This window comes from Macaca nemestrina, unplaced genomic scaffold (genome assembly GCF_043159975.1).
Source record: "Macaca nemestrina isolate mMacNem1 unplaced genomic scaffold, mMacNem.hap1 Scaffold_96, whole genome shotgun sequence".
Taxonomy (NCBI): Eukaryota; Metazoa; Chordata; class Mammalia; order Primates; family Cercopithecidae; genus Macaca; species Macaca nemestrina.
In genome coordinates this window covers 65,434-79,542 of record NW_027257887.1, presented here as the reverse complement: position 1 = coordinate 79,542, position 14,109 = coordinate 65,434, and positions in this window count along the sequence as shown.

Sequence of the window (14,109 nt, the reverse complement as noted above, 5' to 3'; positions counted from 1 at the left end):
TGGTGTGCATCAAAATGGCGTCTGGGAGATTCCGGGTCAATCGTCCAGCTGCGAAAGGTGCATCTCTGAAGCACAGTCCCTGACCTGCAGTGAGACTTGTTCATCCGAGGTGGTGTTGCAGTGGAAATGATTGTGGGAAATGGCCCCTTCCTTTTGTGTATTCGCTGATTGGATTTCAGGCTCCGTTTCTCGTTCGGTACAGCGATCCAAGTTGACCAACCCGAGGGGAAAGATGTCCAGGGCATAACTCAGGGCTCCATACAACCACAGAATCTTGGGTGCAACCCTGCTCAAGCACACAAATGCGCGTATTAACAGTGTCTCTGTGTGACGTGTGTGTGCAAAGTACAGCGTGATGAGCATGACTGGCAGACAGGTGATCCATTGGGCTCACCTGAAAATCAGTTATGAGCATGAAAGAACACCGACGCCCAGGTCCCCGCTTCAGACATAACACCCACCAGCGTCTTGTGTGAAGCCACGGCATCTGGACTGCTCATGCTTCTGGGGATCATTCTCCTGAAAATGGTGGCTCCTTTCTCCCTGTGGAGCAACTCTCTACGCAGCGCTTCTTTCCTCCCCCAGGACTCATTTCATCGGGCCCGGGAAGCCTTCTGATTCAACACACCTGACCCATGAAAAGAAAAGGGAAAGAAAGGAGGCCAAAGGTCACACTCTCCTCATTCCACCATCCTCCCTAAAATCATCCTGATTTCATGGGCCCTGAGACCGGGGATGCTTCTGTACACCTCGAGGCCTTGGCGCCTGGCCCAAATTCTATTCTCTTTCTCATTATCTGAAAAATTTTAAGAAAATCCCTAGAGCCAGGATCTTGATTCCTAGTAAGCCGAAAGTCCCAAAGAAACACCCAAATTCTGTCCCTCTTAGTTTGGGAAACAAGTCTACCTTCATCAGCATGACATTTTCCACCAAATGTGGTAACTGCAAGTCCACCACGCAATGCTTAACTGGAATTGGAAGCAACATCTCAGACGATGAAAAATACATGCAAGAATCCCTAAGACAAATGGTTTATTTTTCCCTTTCTTACTGAAACAACTGCCAGTATTAACAATGGTATGCAAATCTCTTTTAGACGCCCTGCTTTTAAATCTCTATGTTTCTTCCTGAGACAGGGACTCATTCCCACCACCCAGGCATTTACAGTGTTTAATTCTGGTTACATGCTATTCTCAAATTTACAACTATTTATTTCACCTCTCTCAAATGTTGATCTATTATCACATACGTATTAAAATATTATCTCCCACGCTGCGTGATATGTTGTTTTTATATTCATCCTTTCTTAAATGAACCCAAGGTTTTAGTTGGATTAGATTGTGATTAGTCAAGTTTTCTGATTTCATGATTTCTTAAATTGCGGTCATACGACCTCAATCACTGGAAATAGAATGTCATGAGTATTTCTCTTTACTTGCAATCATAAATTCGGGGAATGTCATCAATTGGTATGTCGGTGATTGCATGATTTCCTGAAAGTCTTTCACAGTCTAATTTGGGCACTAAGTATTTCGTCTAGGTTCAGTGCATGTTTCCAACACTTGATGCTTTATGATTTGGGTATATAGCTTCCACAAGAGCATTTCCTGCAAAGACATGTCTTGGTCCCCACTGGTAAGTCATTTCACTCGAACAGGGAATCAATAGGCTGAACATGGAAAGGTTACTGCTAGAATACTTATTAGACTGCATGGATCTATTCTTTGATATTAAGGAAACAAATACACCGTGTTATTAACTGTACTTCATTGATGATTCTCAAGTCAGAAAGTACAGGTCTGACTTCCTGTCCTTCAATGCCTGAAAGGATGATCGTATCTGCCAAAAGCACATAGTTAGAAGCACATCGCAGCTCAAACACACACACACACCCAGAAATATAAACAAACACAAAGAAACACTCACATGGGCATGATTCTGCATGTTTTAAGTAAACTAACGCATTTTAAGTAAACTACCACTTAAGTTTACTGTTTTAAGTAAACACCACTGTTTTAAGTAAACTAACGCACTCCCCAGGAGTTTTAAGTGAACTCCCTGGGGAATACAAGGGGACACACCCTATGATTCATTCTTTAACTGAGTGCTGATATTGGATTGGTGGACCGCGTACCTGACGGGTGGGTGGGGTGTTCGAGGTAGGCGGGGTTGAGTTATATAAGGGCTGATGCGGCCAGATGGCGTGTCATTTGAAGACTCTCTCGGAAGAGATAGCATCTTTCTGCAACGTGCGGTCCCAGCAGAGAAAGCTTGTGATCCTTGCTCCTGGCGACATGGAGGCCGATTCACTCCACTTGGGAGGTGAGTGGCAGTTCAACCACTTTTCAAAACTCACATCTTCTCGGCAGATGCAGCTTTTGCTGAAATCCAGCGGACTTCTCTACCTGAGAAGTCACCACTGTCATCTGAGACCCATGTCGACCTCTGTGATGGTTTGGCTCCTGTGGCAAGACAGCCTGCCCCTGGGGAGAAGCTTCCTCTCAGTAGCAGGAGACCTGCTGCGGTGGGGGCTGGGCTCCAGAATATGGGAAATACTTGCTCTGTGAATGCTTCCCTGCAGTGCCTGACATACACACCACCCCTTGCCAACTACATGCTGTCCCGGGAGCACTCTCCACTTTGTCATCATCACAAGTGCTGCATGCTGTGTACGATGGAAGCTCACATCACACGGGCCCTCCACCGTCCTGGCCACGTCATCCAGCCCTCACAGGCATTGGTTGCTGGCTTCCATCGAGGCAAGCAGGAAGATGCCCATGAATTTCTGATGTTCATTGTGGATGCCATGAAAAAGGCATGCCTTCCCGGGCACAAGCAGGTAGATCATGACTCTGAGGACACCACCCTCATCCGCCAGATATTTGGAGGCTGCTGGAGATCTCAAATCAAGTGTCTCCACTGCCAGGGCGTTTCGGACACCTTTGACCCTTACCTGGACATTGCCCTGGATATCCAGGCAGCTCAGAGTGTGAAGCAAGCTTTGGAACAGGTGGTGAAGCCCGAAGAACTCAATGGAGAGAATGCCTATCATTGTGGTCTTTGTCTCCAGAAGGCGCCTGCCTCCAAGACGTTCACTCTACACACTTCTGCCAAGGTCCTCATCCTTGTATTGAAGAGATTCTCCGATGTCACAGGCAACAAACTTGCCAAGAATGTGCAATACCCTGAGTGCCTTGACATGCAGCCATACATGTCTCAGCAGAACACAGGACCTCTTGTCTATGTCCTCTATGCTGTGCTGGTCCATGCTGGGTGGAGTTGTCACAACGGACATTACCTCTCTTATGTCAAAGCTCCAGGAGGCCAGTGGTATAAAATGGATGACGCCGAGGTCACTGCCTGTAGCATCGCTTCTGTCCTGAGTCAACAGGCCTATGTCCTCTTTTACATCCAGAAGAGTCAACTGGAAAGATGCAGTGAGAGTGTGTCAATAGGCAGGGAACCAGGAGCCCTTGATGCTGAACACAAAGACAGGCGAGCAACGCAAGGAGAGCTCCAGAGAGAACCCTGCCTCCAGGTACCCGACTTGGAGGAGCACTTGGTGGAAAGAGCCACTCAGGAAAGCGCCTTAGACCACTGGAAGTTCCTCCAAGAGCAAAACAAAACCAAGCCTGACTTCAACGTCAGAAAAGTCGAATGTACCCTGCCTCCCAACGTGCTTGTGATTCATCCATCAAAATACAAGAGTGGGATGAACAACCGTCATCCTGAACAGCAAAGCTCCCTGCTGAACCTCTCTTCAAGGAACCTGGCACCTCAGGAGTCCATGAACACTGGCACACTCACTTCTCTGCAAGGGAGGACCAGGAGATCCAAAGGGAGGAACAAACACAGCAAGAGGGCTCTGTTTGTGTGCCAGTGATCTCAGGAAAAGTCTCCATGCAAACGCAGGAGTGCATGCGCACACACACTGACACACACACACATACACGTACACACACACACACCCCCACGAGGGGGTTCGCGCGCGCGCACACACACACCATCACATAGGCAGTCAATCCGACATAAAGTAATGAGGAGCCCAGGTGTCTGTCTACACAAGAGGGAAAACTGGATAGTGATGGCTGCGTTTCAGGATGAGCCCAGACATGGGAAACATCGAGTTTTGCAGTCGTGAGTCTTCTGAACCTGTGGAGGGATTGTCTGTGTGTTTGTGTTCACGGTAGATGTCATTCAGTGTGAATTTCTGAATATGACATATTGCGGTGTAGGGTTGCGCGTGAGGTTATTGCAGGGGACGGGGTTGACTATTTTCTCTTGGGGTGTGTTTCATTCGTCAGTTGTTGGTGAGCACCAGAAGTTGAAATTTTGCGAACGTGGGACTTGTGTGGATCCTTCTCGCTACCTTGAGTAGCGGAAACTGGAACGCATTTGAAGAGAGGAAGGGTGTTCTTCTTTTGAACCTGCCTCGCCGTTTTTACATTCCTTGTTGAATGGACGTCAGGCGCCCTAGGACTTGTGCCCTTGGTGGAACCCACAGAATGCTGGAGACAGACAGACAGACACACTTGCCTATTGAATGGTTTCCATTTCCAATGAATTGAAGCAGAAAATCATCCCACTGGTATGTGAGTCATTTGGAAGTAAGTCGTATTGATAATAAAGGAAATCAGACACAGGAGCGTGTGTGTATTCAACTAAAATAAAATCAGCAAGCACTGAAATCAATCGCATTTGGTGTGCATCAAAATGGCGTCTGGGAGATTCCGGGTCAATCGTCCAGCTGCGAAAGGTGCATCTCTGAAGCACAGTCCCTGACCTGCAGTGAGACTTGTTCATCCGAGGTGGTGTTGCAGTGGAAATGATTGTGGGAAATGGCCCCTTCCTTTTGTGTATTCGCGGATTGGATTTCAGGCTCCGTTTCTCGTTCGGTACAGCGATCCAAGTTGACCAACCCGAGGGGAAAGATGTCCAGGGCATAAATCAGGGCTCCATACAACCACAGAATCTTGGGTGCAACCCTGCTCAAGCACACAAATGCGCGTATTAACAGTGTCTCTGTGTGACGTGTGTGCAAAGTACAGTGTCATGAGCATGACTGGCAGACAGGTGATCCATTGGGCTCACCTGAAAATCAGTTATGAGCATGAAAGAACACCGACGCCCAGGTCCCCGCTTCAGACATAACACCCACCAGCGTCTTGTGTGAAGCCACGGCATCTGGACTGCTCATGCTTCTGGGGATCATTCTCCTGAAAATGGTGGCTCCTTTCTCCCTGTGGAGCAACTCTCTACGCAGCGCTTCTTTCCTCCCCCAGGACTCATTTCATCGGGCCCGGGAAGCCTTCTGATTCAACACACCTGACCCATGAAAAGAAAAGGGAAAGAAAGGAGGCCAAAGGTCACACTCTCCTCATTCCACCATCCTCCCTAAAATCATCCTGATTTCATGGGCCCTGAGACCGGGGATGCTTCTGTACACCTCGAGGCCTTGGCGCCTGGCCCAAATTCTATTCTCTTTCTCATTATCTGAAAAATTTTAAGAAAATCCCTAGAGCCAGGATCTTGATTCCTAGTAAGCCGAAAGTCCCAAAGAAACACCCAAATTCTGTCCCTCTTAGTTTGGGAAACAAGTCTACCTTCATCAGCATGACATTTTCCACCAAATGTGGTAACTGCAAGTCCACCACGCAATGCTTAACTGGAATTGGAAGCAACATCTCAGACGATGAAAAATACATGCAAGAATCCCTAAGACAAATGGTTTATTTTTCCCTTTCTTACTGAAACAACTGCCAGTATTAACAATGGTATGCAAATCTCTTTTAGACGCCCTGCTTTTAAATCTCTATGTTTCTTCCTGAGACAGGGACTCATTCCCACCACCCAGGCATTTACAGTGTTTAATTCTGGTTACATGCTATTCTCAAATTTACAACTATTTATTTCACCTCTCTCAAATGTTGATCTATTATCACATACGTATTAAAATATTATCTCCCACGCTGCGTGATATGTTGTTTTTATATTCATCCTTTCTTAAATGAACCCAAGGTTTTAGTTGGATTAGATTGTGATTAGTCAAGTTTTCTGATTTCATGATTTCTTAAATTGCGGTCATACGACCTCAATCACTGGAAATGGAATGTCATGAGTATTTCTCTTTACTTGCAATCATAAATTCGGGGAATGTCATCAATTGGTATGTCGGTGATTGCATGATTTCCTGAAAGTCTTTCACAGTCTAATTTGGGCACTAAGTATTTCGTCTAGGTTCAGTGCATGTTTCCAACACTTGATGCTTTATGATTTGGGTATATAGCTTCCACAAGAGCATTTCCTGCAAAGACATGTCTTGGTCCCCACTGGTAAGTCATTTCACTCGAACACTGAATCAATAGGCTGAACATGGAAAGGTTACTGCTAGAATACTTATTAGACTGCATGGATCTATTCTTTGATATTAAGGAAACAAATACACCGTGTTATTAACTGTACTTCATTGATGATTCTCAAGTCAGAAAGTACAGGTCTGACTTCCTGTCCTTCAATGCCTGAAAGGATGATCGTATCTGCCAAAAGCACATAGTTAGAAGCACATCGCAGCTCAAACACACACACACCCAGAAATATAAACAAACACAAAGAAACACTCACATGGGCATGATTCTTCATGTTTTAAGTAAACTAACGCATTTTAAGTAAACTACCACTTAAGTTTACTGTTTTAAGTAAACACCACTGTTTTAAGTAAACTAACGCATTCCCCAGGAGTTTTAAGTGAACTCCCTGGGGAATACAAGGGGACACACCCTATGATTCATTCTTTAACTGAGTGCTGATATTGGATTGGTGGACCGCGTACCTGACGGGTGGGTGGGGTGTTCGAGGTAGGCGGGGTTGAGTTATATAAGGGCTGATGCGGCCAGATGGCGTGTCATTTGAAGACTCTCTCGGAAGAGATAGCATCTTTCTGCAACGTGCGGTCCCAGCAGAGAAAGCTTGTGATCCTTGCTCCTGGCGACATGGAGGCCGATTCACTCCACTTGGGAGGTGAGTGGCAGTTCAACCACTTTTCAAAACTCACATCTTCTCGGCCAGATGCAGCTTTTGCTGAAATCCAGCGGACTTCTCTACCTGAGAAGTCACCACTGTCATCTGAGACCCATGTCGACCTCTGTGATGGTTTGGCTCCTGTGGCAAGACAGCCTGCCCCTGGGGAGAAGCTTCCTCTCAGTAGCAGGAGACCTGCTGCGGTGGGGGCTGGGCTCCAGAATATGGGAAATACTTGCTATGTGAATGCTTCCCTGCAGTGCCTGACATACACACCACCCCTTGCCAACTACATGCTGTCCCGGGAGCACTCTCAACTTTGTCATCATCACAAGTGCTGCATGCTGTGTACGATGGAAGCTCACATCACACGGGCCCTCCACCGTCCTGGCCACGTCATCCAGCCCTCACAGGCATTGGTTGCTGGCTTCCATCGAGGCAAGCAGGAAGATGCTCATGAATTTCTGATGTTCATTGTGGATGCCATGAAAAAGGCATGCCTTCCCGGGCACAAGCAGGTAGATCATGACTCTGAGGACACCACCCTCATCCGCCAGATATTTGGAGGCTGCTGGAGATCTCAAATCAAGTGTCTCCACTGCCAGGGCGTTTCGGACACCTTTGACCCTTACCTGGACATTGCCCTGGATATCCAGGCAGCTCAGAGTGTGAAGCAAGCTTTGGAACAGGTGGTGAAGCCCGAAGAACTCAATGGAGAGAATGCCTATGATTGTGGTCTTTGTCTCCAGAAGGCGCCTGCCTCCAAGACGTTCACTCTACACACTTCTGCCAAGGTCCTCATCCTTGTATTGAAGAGATTCTCCGATGTCACAGGCAACAAACTTGCCAAGAATGTGCAATACCCTGAGTGCCTTGACATGCAGCCATACATGTCTCAGCAGAACACAGGACCTCTTGTCTATGTCCTCTATGCTGTGCTGGTCCATGCTGGGTGGAGTTGTCACAACGGACATTACCTCTCTTATGTCAAAGCTCCAGGAGGCCAGTGGTATAAAATGGATGACGCCGAGGTCACTGCCTGTAGCATCGCTTCTGTCCTGAGTCAACAGGCCTATGTCCTCTTTTACATCCAGAAGAGTCAACTGGAAAGATGCAGTGAGAGTGTGTCAATAGGCAGGGAACCAGGAGCCCTTGGTGCTGAACACAAAGACAGGCGAGCAACGCAAGGAGAGCTCCAGAGAGAACCCTGCCTCCAGGTACCCGACTTGGAGGAGCACTTGGTGGAAAGAGCCACTCAGGAAAGCGCCTTAGACCACTGGAAGTTCCTCCAAGAGCAAAACAAAACCAAGCCTGACTTCAACGTCAGAAAAGTCGAATGTACCCTGCCTCCCAACGTGCTTGTGATTCATCCATCAAAATACAAGAGCGGGATGAACAACCGTCATCCTGAACAGCAAAGCTCCCTGCTGAACCTCTCTTCAAGGAACCTGGCACCTCAGGAGTCCATGAACACTGGCACACTCACTTCTCTGCAAGGGAGGACCAGGAGATCCAAAGGGAGGAACAAACACAGCAAGAGGGCTCTGTTTGTGTGCCAGTGATCTCAGGAAAAGTCTCCATGCAAACGCAGGAGTGCATGCGCACACACACTGACACACACACATACACGTACACACACACACACACCCACGAGGGGGTTCGCGCGCGCGCACACACACACCATCACATACGCAGTCAATCCGACATAAAGTAATGAGGAGCCCAGGTGTCTGTCTACACAAGAGGGAAAACTGGATAGTGATGGCTGCGTTTCAGGATGAGCCCAGACATGGGAAACATCGAGTTTTGCAGTCGTGAGTCTTCTGAACCTGTGGAGGGATTGTCTGTGTGTTTGTGTTCACGGTAGATGTCATTCAGTGTGAATTTCTGAATATGACATATTGCGGTGTAGGGTTGCGCGTGAGGTTATTGCAGGGGACGGGGTTGACTATTTTCTCTTGGGGTGTGTTTCATTCGTCAGTTGTTGGTGAGCACCAGAAGTTGAAATTTTGCGAACGTGGGACTTGTGTGGATCCTTCTCGCTACCTTGAGTAGCGGAAACTGGAACGCATTTGAAGAGAGGAAGGGTGTTCTTCTTTTGAACCTGCCTCGCCGTTTTTACATTCCTTGTTGAATGCACGTCAGGGGCCCTAGGACTTGTGCCCTTGGTGGAACCCACAGAATGCTGGAGACAGACAGACAGACACACTTGCCTATTGAATGGTGTCCATTTCCAATGAATTGAAGCAGAAAATCATCCCACTGGTATGTGAGTCATTTGGAAGTAAGTCGTATTGATAATAAAGGAAATCAGACACAGGAGCGTGTGTGTATTCAACTACAATAAAATCAGCAAGCACTGAAATCAATCGCATTTGGTGTGCATCAAAATGGCGTCTGGGAGATTCCGGGTCAATCGTCCAGCTGCGAAAGGTGCATCTCTGAAGCACAGTCCCTGACCTGCAGTGAGACTTGTTCATCCGAGGTGGTGTTGCAGTGGAAATGATTGTGGGAAATGGCCCCTTCCTTTTGTGTATTCGCTGATTGGATTTCAGGCTCCGTTTCTCGTTCGGTACAGCGATCCAAGTTGACCAACCCGAGGGGAAAGATGTCCAGGGCATAACTCAGGGCTCCATACAACCACAGAATCTTGGGTGCAACCCTTCTCAAGCACACAAATGCGCGTATTAACAGTGTCTCTGTGTGACGTGTGTGTGCAAAGTACAGCGTGATGAGCATGACTGGCAGACAGGTGATCCATTGGGCTCACCTGAAAATCAGTTATGAGCATGAAAGAACACCGACGCCCAGGTCCCCGCTTCAGACATAACACCCACCAGCGTCTTGTGTGAAGCCACGGCATCTGGACTGCTCATGCTTCTGGGGATCATTCTCCTGAAAATGGTGGCTCCTTTCTCCCTGTGGAGCAACTCTCTACGCAGCGCTTCTTTCCTCCCCCAGGACTCATTTCATCGGGCCCGGGAAGCCTTCTGATTCAACACACCTGACCCATGAAAAGAAAAGGGAAAGAAAGGAGGCCAAAGGTCACACTCTCCTCGTTCCACCATCCTCCCTAAAATCATCCTGATTTCATGGGCCCTGAGACCGGGGATGCTTCTGTACACCTCGAGGCCTTGGCGCCTGGCCCAAATTCTATTCTCTTTCTCATTATCTGAAAAATTTTAAGAAAATCCCTAGAGCCAGGATCTTGATTCCTAGTAAGCCGAAAGTCCCAAAGAAACACCCAAATTCTGTCCCTCTTAGTTTGGGAAACAAGTCTACCTTCATCAGCATGACATTTTCCACCAAATGTGGTAACTGCAAGTCCACCACGCAATGCTTAACTGGAATTGGAAGCAACATCTCAGACGATGAAAAATACATGCAAGAATCCCTAAGACAAATGGTTTATTTTTCCCTTTCTTACTGAAACAACTGCCAGTATTAACAATGGTATGCAAATCTCTTTTAGACGCCCTGCTTTTAAATCTCTATGTTTCTTCCTGAGACAGGGACTCATTCCCACCACCCAGGCATTTACAGTGTTTAATTCTGGTTACATGCTATTCTCAAATTTACAACTATTTATTTCATCTCTCTCAAATGTTGATCTATTATCACATACGTATTAAAATATTATCTCCCACGCTGCGTGATATGTTGTTTTTATATTCATCCTTTCTTAAATGAACCCAAGGTTTTAGTTGGATTAGATTGTGATTAGTCAAGTTTTCTGATTTCATGATTTCTTAAATTGCGGTCATACGACCTCAATCACTGGAAATAGAATGTCATGAGTATTTCTCTTTACTTGCAATCATAAATTCGGGGAATGTCATCAATTGGTATGTCGGTGATTGCATGATTTCCTGAAAGTCTTTCACAGTCTAATTTGGGCACTAAGTATTTCGTCTAGGTTCAGTGCATGTTTCCAACACTTGATGCTTTATGATTTGGGTATATAGCTTCCACAAGAGCATTTCCTGCAAAGACATGTCTTGGTCCCCACTGGTAAGTCATTTCACTCGAACACGGAATCAATAGGCTGAACATGGAAAGGTTACTGCTAGAATACTTATTAGACTGCATGGATCTATTCTTTGATATTAAGGAAACAAATACACCGTGTTATTAACTGTACTTCATTGATGATTCTCAAGTCAGAAAGTACAGGTCTGACTTCCTGTCCTTCAATGCCTGAAAGGATGATCGTATCTGCCAAAAGCACATAGTTAGAAGCACATCGCAGCTCAAACACACACACACCCAGAAATATAAACAGACACAAAGAAACACTCACATGGGCATGATTCTGCATGTTTTAAGTAAACTAACGCATTTTAAGTAAACTACCACTTAAGTTTACTGTTTTAAGTAAACACCACTGTTTTAAGTAAACTAACGCACTCCCCAGGAGTTTTAAGTGAACTCCCTGGGGAATACAAGGGGACACACCCTATGATTCATTCTTTAACTGAGTGCTGATATTGGATTGGTGGACCGCGTACCTGACGGGTGGGTGGGGTGTTCGAGGTAGGCGGGGTTGAGTTATATAAGGGCTGATGCGGCCAGATGGCGTGTCATTTGAAGACTCTCTCGGAAGAGATAGCATCTTTCTGCAACGTGCGGTCCCAGCAGAGAAAGCTTGTGATCCTTGCTCCTGGCGACATGGAGGCCGATTCACTCCACTTGGGAGGTGAGTGGCAGTTCAACCACTTTTCAAAACTCACATCTTCTCGGCAGATGCAGCTTTTGCTGAAATCCAGCGGACTTCTCTACCTGAGACGTCACCACTGTCATCTGAGACCCATGTCGACCTCTGTGATGGTTTGGCTCCTGTGGCAAGACAGCCTGCCCCTGGGGAGAAGCTTCCTCTCAGTAGCAGGAGACCTGCTGCGGTGGGGGCTGGGCTCCAGAATATGGGAAATACTTGCTATGTGAATGCTTCCCTGCAGTGCCTGACATACACACCACCCCTTGCCAACTACATGCTGTCCCGGGAGCACTCTCCACTTTGTCATCATCACAAGTGCTGCATGCTGTGTACGATGGAAGCTCACATCACACGGGCCCTCCACCGTCCTGGCCACGTCATCCAGCCCTCACAGGCATTGGTTGCTGGCTTCCATCGAGGCAAGCAGGAAGATGCCCATGAATTTCTGATGTTCATTGTGGATGCCATGAAAAAGGCATGCCTTCCCGGGCACAAGCAGGTAGATCATGACTCTGAGGACACCACCCTCATCCGCCAGATATTTGGAGGCTGCTGGAGATCTCAAATCAAGTGTCTCCACTGCCAGGGCGTTTCGGACACCTTTGACCCTTACCTGGACATTGCCCTGGATATCCAGGCAGCTCAGAGTGTGAAGCAAGCTTTGGAACAGGTGGTGAAGCCCGAAGAACTCAATGGAGAGAATGCCTATCATTGTGGTCTTTGTCTCCAGAAGGCGCCTGCCTCCAAGACGTTCACTCTACACACTTCTGCCAAGGTCCTCATCCTTGTATTGAAGAGATTCTCCGATGTCACAGGCAACAAACTTGCCAAGAATGTGCAATACCCTGAGTGCCTTGACATGCAGCCATACATGTCTCAGCAGAACACAGGACCTCTTGTCTATGTCCTCTATGCTGTGCTGGTCCATGCTGGGTGGAGTTGTCACAACGGACATTACCTCTCTTATGTCAAAGCTCCAGGAGGCCAGTGGTATAAAATGGATGACGCCGAGGTCACTGCCTGTAGCATCGCTTCTGTCCTGAGTCAACAGGCCTATGTCCTCTTTTACATCCAGAAGAGTCAACTGGAAAGATGCAGTGAGAGTGTGTCAATAGGCAGGGAACCAGGAGCCCTTGATGCTGAACACAAAGACAGGCGAGCAACGCAAGGAGAGCTCCAGAGAGAACCCTGCCTCCAGGTACCCGACTTGGAGGAGCACTTGGTGGAAAGAGCCACTCAGGAAAGCGCCTTAGACCACTGGAAGTTCCTCCAAGAGCAAAACAAAACCAAGCCTGACTTCAACGTCAGAAAAGTCGAATGTACCCTGCCTCCCAACGTGCTTGTGATTCATCCATCAAAATACAAGAGTGGGATGAACAACCGTCATCCTGAACAGCAAAGCTCCCTGCTGAACCTCTCTTCAAGGAACCTGGCACCTCAGGAGTCCATGAACACTGGCACACTCACTTCTCTGCAAGGGAGGACCAGGAGATCCAAAGGGAGGAACAAACACAGCAAGAGGGCTCTGTTTGTGTGCCAGTGATCTCAGGAAAAGTCTCCATGCAAACGCAGGAGTGCATGCGCACACACACTGACACACACACACATACACGTACACACACACAAACACGCACGAGGGGGTTCGCGCGCGCACACACACACACCATCACATACGCAGTCAATCCGACATAAAGTAATGAGGAGCCCAGGTGTCTGCCTACACAAGAGGGAAAACTGGATAGTGATGGCTGCGTTTCAGGATGAGCCCAGACATGGGAAACATCGAGTTTTGCAGTCGTGAGTCTTCTGAACCTGTGGAGGGATTGTCTGTGTGTTTGTGTTCACGGTAGATGTCATTCAGTGTGAATTTCTGAATATGACATATTGCGGTGTAGGGTTGCGCGTGAGGTTATTGCAGGGGACGGGGTTGACTATTTTCTCTTGGGGTGTGTTTCATTCGTCAGTTGTTGGTGAGCACCAGAAGTTGAAATTTTGCGAACGTGGGACTTGTGTGGATCCTTCTCGCTACCTTGAGTAGCGGAAACTGGAACGCATTTGAAGAGAGGAAGGGTGTTCTTCTTTTGAACCTGCCTCGCCGTTTTTACATTCCTTGTTGAATGGACGTCAGGCGCCCTAGGACTTGTGCCCTTGGTGGAACCCACAGAATGCTGGAGACAGACAGACAGACACACTTGCCTATTGAATGGTTTCCATTTCCAATGAATTGAAGCAGAAAATCATCCCACTGGTATGTGAGTCATTTGGAAGTAAGTCGTATTGATAATAAAGGAAATCAGACACAGGAGCGTGTGTGTATTCAACTACAATAAAATCAGCAAGCACTGAAATAAATCGCATTTGGTGTGCATCAAAATGGC